The 16,655-nt window shown below is 36.9% G+C and overlaps 1 protein-coding gene across 11 annotated transcripts in view; it reads right to left on the minus strand.

Annotated features, from left to right (window-relative positions):
- LOC121406995 (WD repeat-containing protein 97-like) overlaps positions 1-5,534 on the minus strand; it is a 90,194-nt gene extending 84,660 nt beyond the window's left edge. For all 11 annotated transcript variants that reach the window (XM_041597870.1, XM_041597874.1, XM_041597877.1 and 8 more), the window contains exon 1: positions 5,436-5,534. The gene's annotated coding sequence lies outside the window, so the exon portion shown is untranslated. The remainder of the gene's footprint in view (positions 1-5,435) is intronic.
- Positions 5,535-16,655: the final 11,121 nt, after the last annotated feature.

Here is a 16,655-nt window from a genome sequence, read left to right on the forward strand (position 1 = left end):
GTAATTGCGATAAAAATGGACACTTAAGCAACAGACTTAGACTTAGAACAATCAAAGCAATTATTTGGGGGTTTAGAGCGCAAATTTCAATTACCGAAGTCGCACAAGTTGATTCTTAAGATATTTCATGGTGTTGAAAAGAGCAGGGTGACCAGATTTTACAAAATGAAATACGGGACAATCAACTAAAAAGATCAACAAAGAAGGCTACACATAGTGTTACACCTGTGAAATTTATAAAGAATTGGAAGGGGGGTGAACGAAAGAATGAAGGAGAGAAAGAAAAGACGAAAGAAAAGAGATGAATTGAGAAGAAAGAAAGAAAAAAATAAGGGGAAAATGAAGGAAAATTTTTAAAAAATAATAAAAGTTAGAATAAAAGGATGAAAAAAAGAATAAGAGAGAAAAAAGTTTCCGTCATTCTTTGAATTGATTACAGAAAGAAAGGAATGGAAGAAGAATACATGTGTGAAAGACAAAATAAGGAGAGAAAGAAAAAAAGAAAAAGGAGGAGGAAGGAAAGAATGAAGGAAAGAAAAATAATTCCTCCATTCTTTGAAAGAAAGAAACAAAGAAAGAAAGAAAACAGTAAGGGATGAGGGAAGGGATGAATTAAGGGAGGGAGGGAGAGAAAGAATAAGGGAAAGAATTAGAAGGGAAAATAAAATAAAGAATGAAAGAAAGGAGGAAAGAGAGGGAAGTGAGGAGGGAATGAAAACATAATGGGAGAAAGAATTAAAAGAAAAAGGAAAGGAAGGGAGGGGGAGGGGGAGAAAAAAAGAAAGAATGAAGGAAATAAAAAAGGGAAATTTGATAAAGACGGGTAAGGAAAAGGAGGAAAGAAAGAAAAATGAACACAGAGAGAGAAAGGATCAGGGAAGTTCAAGCTCGTCGGGGGGGGGGGGGGGGGGCAAAAAAGGTCTTTCAAGCTCATCAGGGGGGGGGAAGGCAGGGATACGTCCTTTGCATGGGTTGTGGCTCGTCAGGGGGGCAGACTGCCCCCCGTAGGTACGCTAGTGGCAAGCAGGAAGGATAGAAAAGAAAGAGGAAAAAAGTTTAAACTTCAAGCAAAAAATATCCAATCATCGAACAAAACTCATAATGATATTTGGTGTTTTTCAAATATATTTTTAAACCATTTAAAACATATTTTAGAAACGAATAAAAATTTCAGGGTGATTTTTTTTACTTGAAAATTATATGAAACATCGCGGCATCATACACAAGACTCAAAACGAAAGCTGAAACAACTAGATCTAGATCTAGTCATGAAAACTCAATAACTTGTTCCTCCGATTACCAATCTCCGATCTCCAAATCAGTAATCTGAGAACCTATAATATTTATACAAATTTCCCGTCAATTTTGTGATTATTTTGGTATGTTTGGTGGAGAGAATCTGCTCCGATCCTACATGCCTAGCTCACTAGTAGCCTGTCACAAATAGCTCCATGGGCACACGATGGCAGGAGGCCAGTTCGTTTGCGATGTATTGCATGGGTTAGCAAGAAAATCACAGCAAAACTTGCAAAAGTTTATTTATCGATTTTATTGTCTTCGTCTCTGCTTCGTCATCTGTTGGCTATTTTGATGAAAATTCGTCACTTTTAAATACATTTTGTTCAATATTCTGAAATACGGGACAAATAGGCGTCCCGCGAAGGGTTTGTCGGGACGCCGGGACAAAGAAGCGAAATACGGGCCCCATCTATTTCTTCTCCATATAAATGATATTGGGAATGGAGTGAAGAGTACCACCAGACTCTCGCGGACGATTGCTTAGTCTACAATACCATTAAATCATCTAAAGATGTGGATCAGTTACAAACAGACCTCAACACTCTGGTCGACTGGGCTAAGACCTGGGGAATGGCATTTAACCCTAGTAAATGCACAACGATGCGGATCACAAGAGCCAGAAATCCGGTCAAAGCATCCTACCAGATGATGGGAACTGACCTCCAGGAGACCTCCTACAGCAAATATTTGGGTATCATCCTGCAGAACGACATGAGATGGAGTAAACAGGTTGAGAATTCAAGAAAAAAGGCGATGAAAGTCCTTAATTTCTTGAAAAGGAACTTTTACCAATCCTCATCTAAGACGAAGGAGAAGCTGTATACTATGCTGGTTAAGCCTCATTTTAACTATGCGTCTTCAGCTTGGGATCCCTACACAACTACAAACATAAAAGATCTCGAAAGGGTCCAGAATGCAGCAGCTAGGTTCACCACCAACACTTATGGGCAAGACTCTAGTGTTACTGCTCTGAAGGACTCCTTGGGTTGGATCCCCTCCAAGAGGAAAGACAGGGTTCCGAATCACCAGTTTATTCAAGATGATCCACGGTTTAATGGACGTCAAGACGTCAATCGAGCAAGATGGGGTCATGATCAACAATTCTACATTAAACATGTCAGAACAGACACACATGCAAACTCATTTTTTCCGAGGACTGTCAAAGACTGGAACCATCTCCCCTCCTCAGTGTATATCCCAACCATCCTTAGCAACCTTTTAAGTCAGCACTCAAAAACCCCATAAAATCGGAACCTTAAGTTGGTGACCGTACGCGACACACCTCCAGTTTAAACACCTTTATGGCGTCTTTTGGAGGATTCCTACCAAGAACCAAGTACGGGACAATCCCGGGAAATACGGGACGTCTGGTCACTCTGGAAAAGAGTGTAACCATAAATGATTGATGATTTTTAGGTGTTTCATTTGTAAACACCATGAAAGTCTACATTGTATGTAACCCGCATAGCGGGCGGGAGCCCAGGATCTTACGTGCAATTTGGCATACTCACCTGACAAGCGTGAAGTATGGTCAAAATAATTCTCCGAATAAATAGTTAAAACAGAAATCAAGCACTTACCACGATTATATGGATGATGGTCTAACGAGTGACAGTTTTTCTGACATCTGGACACAGACTGGAACCTCAAAAAAAGAAAAGTTCTCTCCTTCTACCCCCGTTTCGATCGGCCATTTTGTTACAATTCATAACAAAAATGGCTGATCGAGACGGGGGTAGGAGAGAACTGGAGTTCCCTGGGTTACATTGTATGTAGACTTTCATGTTAAATCCTACGTTGAATTGTCATAAGACTAGCCAAACCAATATACATGATATAACACAACAGAGACCGAAGGTCTACGCGAGGGCCAGCGGCCGCCGGATCCCAGCAGCACGGCCGTGATCTGGCAAAACTACGTATCTCCTTTTTTGTCATTCCGAGATATTCGAGCTTGAATATTTTACATTGCTTGTTTTGCTTTTCTTAGAAAAGTGGAAAATGGTATATCGATTTTTTTTGTTTTCCTTTGATCTGCGGAACTTATATAAGCTATTGGCACCAAAAACTAGTTGATTTACTCATTTAATCTTCTAATTTTCCACTTTTTTTTAAAACATACGCACTTTTGCCTGATAAAATCAATGACACACTCTGACCTTTTTATCAGGCAAAACTATGTATGTTCTAACTTATCAGACAAAACTACGTATGTCACAAGGTACGCGGCCGCGTGGCAAATGTGTATCAGGCAAAACTACGTATGTCACAAGGTACGCAGCCGCGTGGCAAATGTTTATCAGGCAAAACTATGTATTACTTGTCTGAATTAATATCATTTAGGTCACATTCATATGCACATAACTTTCGAAGTACACAGGATAAGCTGCTTCTAAAGCTACCTCACTTGAGAACAAAAGTAACTCTTGGGGATCGTGCTTTCAGTTGTGCTGCTCCAAAGCTTTGGAACAAATTACACCTGGAAATACGAAAAGCACCAACTGTTACCATCTTCAAACATTTATTGAAGACCCATCTTTTTTCAGAAGTTTTTGGTTAATTGTATTATATGCATAATTGTTTAATTTGTTTGAGCAGTAGCATTGTTGGGAGCTCTGTTACACTACAGCGCAGTAGAGTATATTTACATAGTGACTGCGCTATATAAATGGTCTAATTATTATTATGTCACAAGGTACGCGGCCGCGTGGCAAATGTTTATCAGGCAAAACTACGTATGTCACAAGGTACGCGGCTGCGTGGCAAATGCTTATCAGGCAAAACTACGTGTCACAAGGTACGCGGCAGCGCGGCAAATGTTTATCAGGCAAAACTACGTATGTCCTCCGCATGGCAAATAATTATCAGGCAAAACTATGTATCTCTTAAACATAGCAAAATTATCAGGCAAAACTATCCGGTGTCTCTGCCGCGCATTTTTACACATAAGCAAAGCACATACGTTACACACATTGAAGCATGCACACACAATCGGCAAACGCATGTGCAGTCGCTCTGCGGTATAATTTACGAGGGCGACCGGTAAAATGCAGAATTTGTTTATTTTGGGAGATACGTCAGTAGAGGCGCACGGCCAATATTGGAGACTGTCTCCAATGTGGGAAATTATCTCCAATATCAGAGACTTTTGTAAAGAATTTGGGTATCCAATTTCAGAGACAGTCTCCAATTTTGGAGACTAATTTCTTTTGTTTACATTTGCGGCAAAAGGATTACCTTGGCGGCAAATAAAAATGTGATAAGCAGATTCCTCATGACAAATTACCCCTTTTGACCGTCTACTTTAAAAATTCACCGTCTACTTTTGTTTTGATAAGGATTTTTGTTGTCAATCACACACAAAACAAATGGGCTTCTGACCTCAGTGAGACAAAATTTTGGGTGGAAAAAATCATGCTTTTGTTGGTGTTGTTTCTTTTGTCCTTTTGCAAAGCAAGTCTCCAATGTGGGAGATTGTCTCCCCTATTGGAGAGAGTCTCCCATATTGGCCGTGCGCCTCTACTGTACGTAGTTTTGCCTGATAAATCACCTTCTTCTTTTGCGGCTATTGTTCTGGCAAAACTACGTAAGTAGACCTACATAGTTTTGCCTTTTAATTCTCGTCAAAGCTTAAAAAAGTTTTGTAAGTCGACTTAGGCCTACGTAGTTCTGCCTTTTAAATTTAGTAATTTAGTGATTTTTTAGAGAATTTTACAAAAACTGCGTTTTGAATCTCCCAAAATAATTGGAGTTAGAATTTGAAATTTTGACAGACATGACTGACAGATGAAAGAGCGTATTCAATATTATAAGGAACACTAAAAACTGAAAAACGCCAAAAAATGACTTAGGCCTAGGCCTAGGGCCAGGCCTACGTAGTTTTGCCAGATCACGGCCGCGCGGCATCATGATCTTGACCGGGGTGGCTCCCGCCGCCAGCGCCAGGGGCAGAGCGGTGCAGTGCAGTGCACGGTTACGACTGCCTTACTTTACTGAGCCCTGCCTACTGCTACGCCAACAATAAACAGGCAACCCGTTCGCGCCGCAAAAGTCGAAACGTTGTTCAAGCCCCCTCTCATTCAAGAAATTATAATTAATCTCAAATTACATTACCAAGATGATATGCTTATAATTACCTGAGATTTTGGCCTTGGTTGGATGATTTCTTCGACTTCGATAACGGCGGTTCGACAGTTTATATCGCCATGTTTTCGTCGCTATGATATGACCTGTAAAGTTTTAATCGATAGAGGGCCGGTGATGTTCTTGTACGATGCGACGACGCCACACTGAGCACAGGTGCCTGATATTATGCAGTTCAGTTTTATCATTAATTTTTGCCTATTCATCTATCCAACATCCAACCACTTTACTGATAAATCTATTGATTTGACCATCATCTATTGACCAGTTTTCAATCTTTAAAATTATTAATTCCAATTAATTCATCCATTAAATTCAATCTACTTCCAAGTTTACTCTTCTTGTGTCAATTGGTACTTGGTATGACGTTCCTCCGAAATACTCCAAGAATTTAATTCTTGATTTTTCTTTCTTGTCTGGCTTAATGAATACCGTGTCCACTCTGTCCATCCATCCATCTATACAGGCGCGTACGCAAGGGGGGGTTTCGGGGGTTCAAACCCCCCCTTTTGGTTTCCTTTTTTTTTTTTTTTTTTTTTTGCTTGTCTCCCCAGAGGTCGGTCTGGTCAAGGAGTTATCGGGCAAGAGCCTGATAACTCCTTGGTCTGGTTACGGACAGTTCCCCTACCCAATAATGTATATGACAGCAATAATGAACAGAATCTCATGTTTCCGACGAAAAACACAGAAAAAATTTCCGGTCGCTTCGCTCGCTCCATTTTATTATATCTTTTATTTCCGCATGTCGCCGACATGATCACGGTATCGCCATTAACAAGGCCATACATGATTATCATGATGTATACTTATGAATACAAGTAAACCAAGACAAAGACATACGTTTTCTTACAAAATATGTTTTCCCAATATGAAAACCAAAATGACGGAAAACGCTAAAATGTCGGTTAGCTCGCTCCGCTCGCTCGTAATAATTTATGAAATTCCATAAGTATCTAGTCTCCTGTTCAAGGCCGTATTATGAGTGTTACGAATAGAAGGACATGTAGCATCGACTAATACTTGATTTACTAACAAACTATTGACAAGAAATGTATGTTTTGACGGGAAAACGCGAAAATTTCGGCTCGCTCACTCCGCTCGCTCGTAATCATTTATGAAATTTCTTAAGTTTCTAGTCTCTTGATCAAGGCCATATCATGAGACTTACGAGCAGAAGGACATGTATCATCAACTAATATGTAATCATTACCAACAAGCTATTGAGAAGAATTACATGTTTTGACGGAAAAACGCAAACATTTCGGCTCGCTTGCTCCGCTCGCTCGTAATTATTCATGACATTTCTCAAGTTTCTAGTGTTCTGATCAAGGCCATATCCAGGCGCGTAGCCAAGGGGGGGGGGGGCGGTCGCCCCCCCAAAAAAAAAACGTCCCCAAAAAGAAAAAAAAGAAGGGAAAAAAGGAGAGGAGAAAAGGAAAAGGGAAGGAAGGAAAGGTAGCTTTGTGTTTTTTCTATTTATTCTTTATTTTTTTCTCAAAAGAGAAACTCCTTCACTCTTCTTGCTTTAAATTCATATATGAATTTTGCTTCCGCGCTGCGCGCGGTTAAATGACAATATTGAAGTTCTCCATTGTTCCCCCACCTTCTCTCTAACCCTGTTTTTCCACCTCAGCTATGTGCTTCTTGCCAGTTAAAGTTAAAATTGTATACATTAGGGCATGAATTTGAGTAAGGTTAGGCCGAAGTAAATTATAAAGTTATCTTTGTTTTATCTATATCTTCCTCTACCAATCTTCTCCTCTGTTTTGCGAGTTAAAAATATGCACTGATGCTAAATTGTTTGTAATCAAACCTGATCTTTCCAAAGAAAGTTTCAATATATCTTTGAGAATACCCTTTTCTCGGGACCCTTTTTATGGCAAGAAAAATTGATAAATCACTTTAGCTTCCGCGCTTCGCGCGGAGTTGTTATCATTTTAATTTTCTCCATTGTATACCTCTTTTGTGCGTTTACAATCACTTTTGAAAACAAGGTTCAAAATCGCAATATAGTCAACCGAATTGGAGGTACTAGAGACAAGAGAAACGGCTCCTTTTCATTTTAATTTATGAAACACTAAAAGCTAACTCCCCCTCCCTGCACCCACCCCCTAGGGAGCGCGCTTTGCGCGCTCCCTAGGGGGTGGCACGCTTCGCATGCATTTACCGCCCCCTCCAAAATGAAATCCTGGCTACGCGGTTGGCCATATCATGGCTGCTACGATCCGAAGGACATGTAGCATCGACTACGATACCAACAAACTATTGACAAAAAGGTTATGTTTTCAACTCAAAAAAGAGAACATTTCTGCTCGCTCGCGGGTCATGACCGCACTGTTACATACCCATCCCCATTTAAATGTTATTGTCTTATTTGCAGCGCTGAAAAAAAAAGAAAAAAAAATCATCACCTCCCCCCCCCCGCTCATCACTTTTTAGAGACTGGGCGGAGATTTAAAAAAAAAATCAGCTCGAAAACCCCCCCCTTTCAAAAATCCTGCGTACGCGCATGCATCTATACATCCAACCATATATCTATCTATATCTATCCCTCCATCAAAGTATTTTTTTAAAATCTGATCATCTATCCCTCCCTCCATTCATGTATTAACAGGTCTAATCTGCCCATCATCCATCAATCGATCAGCGTTTCATGAAAGGACTTGTCAGACGTTTTATCCGACAAGTCCTGTTTTATCCGACAGTTACTATAGTAACCGTGCTTCTCAACCAATCAGAATCCAGGAAAGTTGTCAGATCTGACAACTTGTCGGACGAAAATATGGATGAAACGCCCCCCAGGTGACCAGATTTCACAAAATGAAATACGGGACAATCGACAAAGTACGCTGCATGATCGGCCGAGCCGGGTCTTAATTACAAAACAAAAACAAAGAAGACTACATGGTGTTAGACTTGTGAAAAAATATACAGAATTGGAAGGGAGGAAGAACGAAAGAATGAAGGAGAGAATGAAAAGGCGAAAGAAAAGAGATGAATCGTTCTAAGAAAGAAAAAATGATGAAAAAAATAAAATGATGCTAGAATAAAATGATGAAAGATAGAATAAAGAAGAAAAATACGTTTCCGTCATTCTTTGAAATGAATTAAGAAGGAAATAAAAAGAAAAGAAGGAAGGGAACATGTGTGTAAGAACAAATAATGGAGAGAAAGGAAAAAGCAAGAAAGAAGGAGAGAAAGAACGAATAAACGAAAAAGAAACAAAGAAGAATAGGAAGGAAGGAAGGAAGGAAGGAAGGGAAAGAAAGAAAGAATAAAGGACACAATTAGAAGGAAAAAATAAAATAAAGAATGAAAGAAAGGATGAAAGAAAGGGAGGAAGAAAATGAAGGGAAGAGAGAATGAAAAAATGAAAAAATTCGAAGGAGAAAGAACGAAAAGAAAAGGGAGAGGAAGTGAGGAGGCAAAGAAAAGTTTAAGGAAAGAAAAATGAAAGGGAAATAATAGGAAATTTAAAAAAGAAGGAAAGAAAGAAAATGAATACAGAGAGAGGTAAAGGATTAGGAAAGACAGATAAGGAATAAAGATAGATGGAACAAAAAGAGGGCAAAGAGGAAGGATAGAACCCGCCACTTCCATTCACGAGTGGATACCATGCGCGACCATGGGGTCTCGAAAAGCACCCTAAACACGTAATTTCCATATTCTGAAAATGCACCCCTTAACAAGTATTGGCGTGTGAAACCTTACCCTTTACAAGTATTGGAAACAAAACGATACTCTTGGCAAATATTCCCTGAAATGGACCCCTAAACAAGTACAGGAATGTTTTATTGTTACGGGTCCTTCGGTCGTCGGTTTTATACCTTATTTGGTTTAGTACGAACCCACCTTCTACACCTCGCGCAAATAGGACTCTAAACACGTGTGTTGGGGCAAAAAAGGACATTCTTTATAAAACATTTTAATTTTGTTTTATCATCCCCGCAAATTCGACCCTAAACACGTAATTTTCCTAGCGAAATAGATACCCTTTTTTTCATTATTTTAGTGTTTTTGACACCCTTATCACGTTACGTACGTAACGTGCCCTATCGCGAAAAGGACATCCTTTTTACGTGTTTTTTTGGTCGCGCATGGTATCCACTCGTCAATGTAAGTGGCCCCCCGGGGGATATAGAATGATGAAGGAAAAAGGATATGAAAAAAAAAACAAAATTCAAAACAAAGAAATCGCATAATCTAACAAAAATCGTAATGATATTTGGTGTTTCTAAACATATTTAGAAATAGAATGTTTTAGAAATGAATAAAATTTAATAGTGAAACATTGTAAAACTTAGATGAAACATCGCGGCATCATACACAGGCATCTCTATACCATCCCATTTCAAGTTCGCACTGATCAAAGTAAGACTATAAAAGGAAAACTGAAACAACTAGATCTAACATTAGTTATGAAAACTCAATAACTTGTTCCTCCGATTACATCACCAAATCAGCATGCCTAATCGGAGAATCCATGATATACTTACAAACATTTCCCGCCGATTTTGAGATTATTTTGGTGGAAAAAGTGTTTATTACGGAAGATTGTTTGCACCATTGACTATAGCTAAACTATAGCTAGAAGCCTGCGGCTGCCACACACAGAAAGGAGGCTAGTTTGTTTGCAATGTATTGGGTTAGCAAGAAAATAACAGCAGAACTTGCATAAGTTTACAATTATCGATTTCATTGTTGTCTCTGCTTCGTCATATGTTGGTTATTTGATGAAAATATGTCAATTTCAAATGTTTTTACTATATTTTGTTCAAAATTCTGAAATACGGGACAAATAGGCGTCCCGGGAAAGAGGGGTTTGTCGGGACGCCGGGACAAAGGAGCAAAATACGGGACGTCTGGTCACCCTGAGTAACTCATTAAACTGTTATAACAAGTGCATGTTTACATGATTTATAATCTTCTGTTTTAATTACAGTGCCTACAACAAAGACTACCCTAATGACCATACCCTCAGCTAACTGGGCGTTGTGGCGTGGGCCTGTAATCCAAGCTGTGGGGAAGTTACAAATTGATGCAGAGGTTCGAGCCCTGGTCACGTCTTTCGGATGGTGACGTTAAAGGTCGATCCCAGACGTAAATAATCATATCTGATTGATACACGTCTGACCAAACTCAAATACACACACACACACCCCAACTAACATGCAATGTTCCCCCTTTCTCTGTTTTTTTTCTTCAAAATACACAATTCTATTCTGTTCAATACCCCTTCTCATCTTGTTACTTTTTTAGTTTCAGAACTTTTTGTTACCTTTCTGTTACTTTTTTGTTATCATGACCTTATTCGCATGTTTTGTTTGTTGTATGAATATAAGCCTGATAAAAGGCAGAAATTAGCTACCTCAACTATCAAAATCTCTGAAAGAAACGTCTTGCATCATTATCTCATCCTTTACGGCTCTATACATATACAATGTATATTTATCCATCCCCTATCCAAATTAATCCATCTATCCACCATCCATTTACTTTTCCATTTATCCCCAGCCAATTCATCTATCTATCTATCCACCCACTCTTTCTACCGATCCATCCATCCATCAATCCACCTAACGGCCCATCCATCCATTTATCTGCCATCCATCCACCGACCCATCCATCCATCAATCCATCTTCCAACCCCATCCACATATTTACAAATCCAATCTGAACATCTATCATTTACCACTACTGCAACACTAAAACAATCATTCCATCCTTCCATTGAGGTACTTAAAGGTTTTTAAACCACACCTTTTGTGGGGCATGATGAAAAAACACATACAACCCAAAGTTGGTCGGAATCAATCCATGAGGACCTTGAAATTACCAAAATGAATAAACAACTATTCCCATGTAAGTCACTGTCTTCTAAGCATGGTTCTAAACTGTTAGTACCAGGCCAATTATACAATGATTTCAATGGGACCTATTTGGACATCATTTGGCCTTGGACCACCATGAAGTAATACCCATCATTGTTAGCTTGTATTTCATCATGCTCCACTGAAATATGGTATCAAAATGCTCAAATGCAAAATAAAGGAAAATTTATGATGTCACAATTAGGAACTCTATGCCTCCACGATCCTATCAACAAGTTACAATGCAATCTATTAATAAACAAAATTGATTTATCATTCTGTGAGTGTGATTCTGGCTGTGATTTATTTTTGATAACTAGTTTTTCATTTTCTTGATATTTTACACATCCCATATTATCATTCTTAATCTACTGCATCTACAGAACCACAGCAGTATAATAAAATCACTCACACATAACCAGAATTGAACAATAATGAATATCCATACCTGTAATCATTCCAAACATAATACATATATCAATAAAATTAAAAGCTGTAACACAGATCATAACAAAATACTGAACTAACCATGTTTGATATACTGGGAGAACACACATACAGATTCGGTCCAATCAAATTTACCACTGAATTTCAAAATCATCAATTTAACCCACATGAATTGGGAAATTTATAAATCTGATGGTACATCTCAGAATTTACCCTTAGAAAAGTTTAAACAGAGGATATCACATAATCTTATAACTGGAGATAGAATTGTGAAAACTTGTTGCCATGGCAATATCGATCAAACTTATGTTTGACTTACACCAACTCCTACAACATTGTAATTGACATCAGGTTGATGTTGGGATTGATTTCAGATTATCACTGTTGTTGGTACTGGTATTGGTGACATCAAAATTTACAACAATATTAAAAGATCCCTGGAAAAAGAGACTTTTATAGTTTAAGATGAGAGGAAATCTGAAGAGTGATAATATTGGTTGTTTTTCTCACTTCATGTCATTCTAGATTTTGTATTCTTTTCATATGATGACATTTATTACGATTTCACAGAGAATTTACTTTCATCATCAAAATGGGCCCGCTGGTAGAACAGTTTCCTAACTGAAGTGGCTACCCTGGGTAAATAAAACGTTTGAATTTGAGATGATCAGAGTGTTGAGACAGTCGAACAGGCAAATTATTGACATTTGATTGTGACATAAATACAAAATATAACAAAATAATGGTATGAAAATGGTTTGCGATGGGAATAAGTGTGACTTACATGAAACTTAATCAAATATTATGCTCTTTGTCTTTACTACAATATTCATACATCAAATATTGTATTATTACTTACAGTCAGACTAAATTTTTTTTATCAAATATCAACATAGTGAAAATATTTCATAATTTGGGATACTCCTTTGATAGACCCAAAGGTACCCAAAGGTACATGAAAAGGAATGACCATTTAAAACTGAACTATAGATATGCATCACCTTAAAAATCAGATGATGATATTATACTCATTAGATAACCCTGCCCCCAATATTAGGAAAAATCCGCCATGGTATTACAAGTGTTTTATTTACACAACAATATTGCATTCATATTGTGCTAATTCCAAATTCATCACTCCATTCTGATTTATAGTATCTTTTATCTGTTGCCATAGCACCATAAGCCAAAGTGCTATCTTTTAAGAAAAAAATATAATCAAATAAGATGAAGATTGGATCAGAACATTCATCAGGTACATAAATATCATCTAAAGCCCAGTACACACTGCACAATCTCTTGCAATCCAATTTTCAAAGAAATTGTAATAGCACTTTGATATGAACACTCCAAGCTATAAAATCTTAGCGATCAAAGTTATGAACAGTGGTATGAATACTAAACTCAAGATTCCAGTCTATTTCCAGCCTCCCTGTAGGAATAAAAGCAAATTCAATTTCAAATAGTCATCATCAGGCTTGTAGCAAACCTATATCCTGCTTTTATTATCAGCACAATTCTGCACTTCAAATGAAAAAAAATGACTTTATGACAGCGCTTCAAAATTGTAGGACTTTGTAGTTTCACGAAACTTTGAGATCAAATTCTATACGGGTATAGCATCATGACACCACATGACTTTTTACGAGATGATGTCATGCCAAAAATGGCTAATTTTTATACTTTTTGTGCAAAATTGAAGGGAGATAAAATTCATAAAAAAGGTGATTATTTTTCATTTTAATTGGTCTACTTTAGGGTCGCATGTACATCTTAGATGGTTTGTAATATTCCTTGACTAAAGAAACACAATGAAAAACAAAAGATGAACATACAAAGAAATTCTAATAACTTAAAAAAACACATGAAAATATGACATCTGGAGAAAAAATGACAATTTGAACTCAAATGGGGGTAGAATATGCAAATAATTTTTTTTGCATATAAATTTGCATATTTTATTCATAATATTTAAAAATGATTTTGGGAATTTTTGCTTTTATACTGGCTTGAAGTTTATGTTGTAAAGGATGTGTGTACCAAATTATGATGCAATTGTGCGAATGGCGGCCAAGATCGGTAGGGGGCCAGAATCTTCCCACTCACAGTCCTCAATACATTTCAAATAGCACAGTCCTTTTATGGTTAAAGCCTGGCTCACACCTTTGCATTCTAGGATTATATTCATTAGCTATGTATTACCTCAACACTGATAATTACAACCACAGGCAACATAACACAATGAAACAAGCTAATATGAGGTCAATATGCCGACTAATACAAAAGTTTTGTGTTCTAGCTAGGTTGTTTGAAATATTTCCAAACACCCATAATTGAACAAAACCAAAATTCAGACAAGGCGAATGATAATAAACGTGAGCTAGGACAGGCAACAACGAGCAATAGCAAGCAGCTTACATATAGGCAAACACATTACTGCTAATTTTAATTAGGTTTACCTCACTTAATCTCGCATCTCCTCACTTTACTGTGTGATACTCTAAACGAGCTCATACGTAAAAGTGTCATGGCAACAAAATATTTTGCTGTGTAATATGCTGCATTTGAAGCTGTCCATCATTGCTTTTGGCTAACACAGCAATATGCAGGTTAAAACAGAATGGTGTGAGCAAGGCTTTGGCCGATAGGATGACAAATAAACCTAATTTACAAGTGTCTGACACATGGAGGTTTATACATATCAAAATGAATGGGATACTCAATGGTTGGGCATTTCAAAAAGAATTATAGGAAATTAAATAAAAGCCCTTATTTCAAATTCAGGTGAAGGATGGTTATCATAGAAGATGCATTCATGTTTTACATCTGGGTAGAGACGATAATTCATTAAAAAAAAAGGAAAACGCATTGCCTGTAAGGGCATTTGTCGAGTGAAAACTGCACTTATATACAAAGAATTGCAAGTTTAATGATCTTGCTGCGTTTTCATACAGATTTGATAACATATTTTGAAAAAAAATGAAGCTGTGCAAAGGAGATGATTCTGAATAAGACTTATGAACAATGAGGTATATAATTAGTGCAGTACAGACAGATTATAAATAAATTAAAGCTTTGCGAATTTGCAGGGATGGTGCAATGAGAAAGTCAAAATTAAATACCTAACGTTAGTAGAAACGTAGCATCAGATACCACTAATGATATAGCCTGGTAATATGCCTGGTTCAATTTATTTTTTCAAACTTGATAATTTCTACTATTACAATGTCTCTTTTATATTTCCACTGTAAGACATTAATGATTTCCTGCTGATACACATAAAAATATCAAATAGCAAATAAAAAACAACAAATTTCATATCACTCAAAAGAGAGATGGAACTGGAAATAGCAAATAATAAATAATCAATTGTTCAGCATTGCAAAATAAGATTTAATATAGGTACAGACTACTTACATGTCATCGATGACCTATGTGTAATGCATCACTTGTGTGTAAAGCATTACTTCTGTTTCACATAAAAAGTTAGATTAAATTTTTCACTTTTCCTCTTTAGAATATACAAATCTTTATCAAAATTTTATTTAATAAATATGAGTACATACACGACGATTACTCTTCATACTGAAGTCTCCCTATACAAGTTTAATAAGGAAGAAAAAACCTATAATTATAATCATTAAAAAACTTACAATAGTAAACTTAAATTAGCATACTTTGATGCAACTTTGTGTGAAAAATTAAATTGAGTGGTAATTACAAACACACAAATACTATATCAAGAAGTGAAAATAACAATGAACATGTTCATGGAGATATATTTTCTGATATATGGACATTACAAAGACCTTCAGATATATATGTATTCTTTTTAATTCAGGGCTTGTAACTTCAATGAAATGCTCTTGGATCAGACACCATTGGGTAATTTATACTATCTATCTTTCACTTCATTAACATATAGCTGTAGTATTTACCATAGGAATTAATACTATTTTCTCCTATTTTTAGGCCACTTCAATCTACTGAAATATTTGGTAGGCCAAAAGGAAAATGCATGAAGAAAACATATTTCTAACTGAAAGAAATGTGAGGCTTACCAAAAAATATTGACATGATATTAACTTGATAACAATAATGAATAGAAAACAACATTTTAATACATGGAACAAGTTTCAAAGTAATCTAACCCCATCCTCAGCCTATATAGAGTCATTGATATTTATACATATTGGATGTCAAGTAAATTTAAAGCCCCATCATACTTATTCCAAATCAAGCCAAATTGACTGAAATGAAAGGACTGTTGATTGACCATCAGCTAGTCAATTTCCCCTGCTTTCCAGTGTTCAATATGTTTAGAATGTTGCTGGAATATTGTAAGGATACTTTGAATACATTTTGAACACTGTCCGATGTTCTTTCCACTTCGTATGTACCTACAACTTTTCAAGACAAAAGCAATTGATGGTTACAAGAATAGGTCCAATCATTTTGAATGCACACAGATTAGGGGAGACCGGGGTTAGTTGGAACATTGGGTAAGTTGAAACATTGTAATTTTATTTAACGCCTGTAAAATAAATTTATGCAATACTGCCCTCAATTTTTTGCTATTAATAATACAACATTGTTGAATTATTACTGCAATAAATTGAGGGCAGTATTGCATAAATTTATTTTACAGGCGTTAAATAAAATTACAATGTTTCAACTTACCCAATGTTCCAACTAACCCCCGTCTCCCCTACACTCAAAATTTTAGGAATGCTCCTCAAAAATCAAAGAGCATAGCACAAATTTTTGATTTGACTCTCCTATGCCTCTGGGGTGACGAGTGTGTGATTAGTCACTTTGCTGTATTTGAACTCAAGTCAGGTTGATTTGACCCCCCCCCCCCATATTTTCAGATCTGTTTTTTTTGTGTGTGTTTTT

Source organism: Lytechinus variegatus, chromosome 2 (genome assembly GCF_018143015.1).
Source record: "Lytechinus variegatus isolate NC3 chromosome 2, Lvar_3.0, whole genome shotgun sequence".
NCBI classification, from domain to species: domain Eukaryota; kingdom Metazoa; phylum Echinodermata; class Echinoidea; order Temnopleuroida; family Toxopneustidae; genus Lytechinus; species Lytechinus variegatus.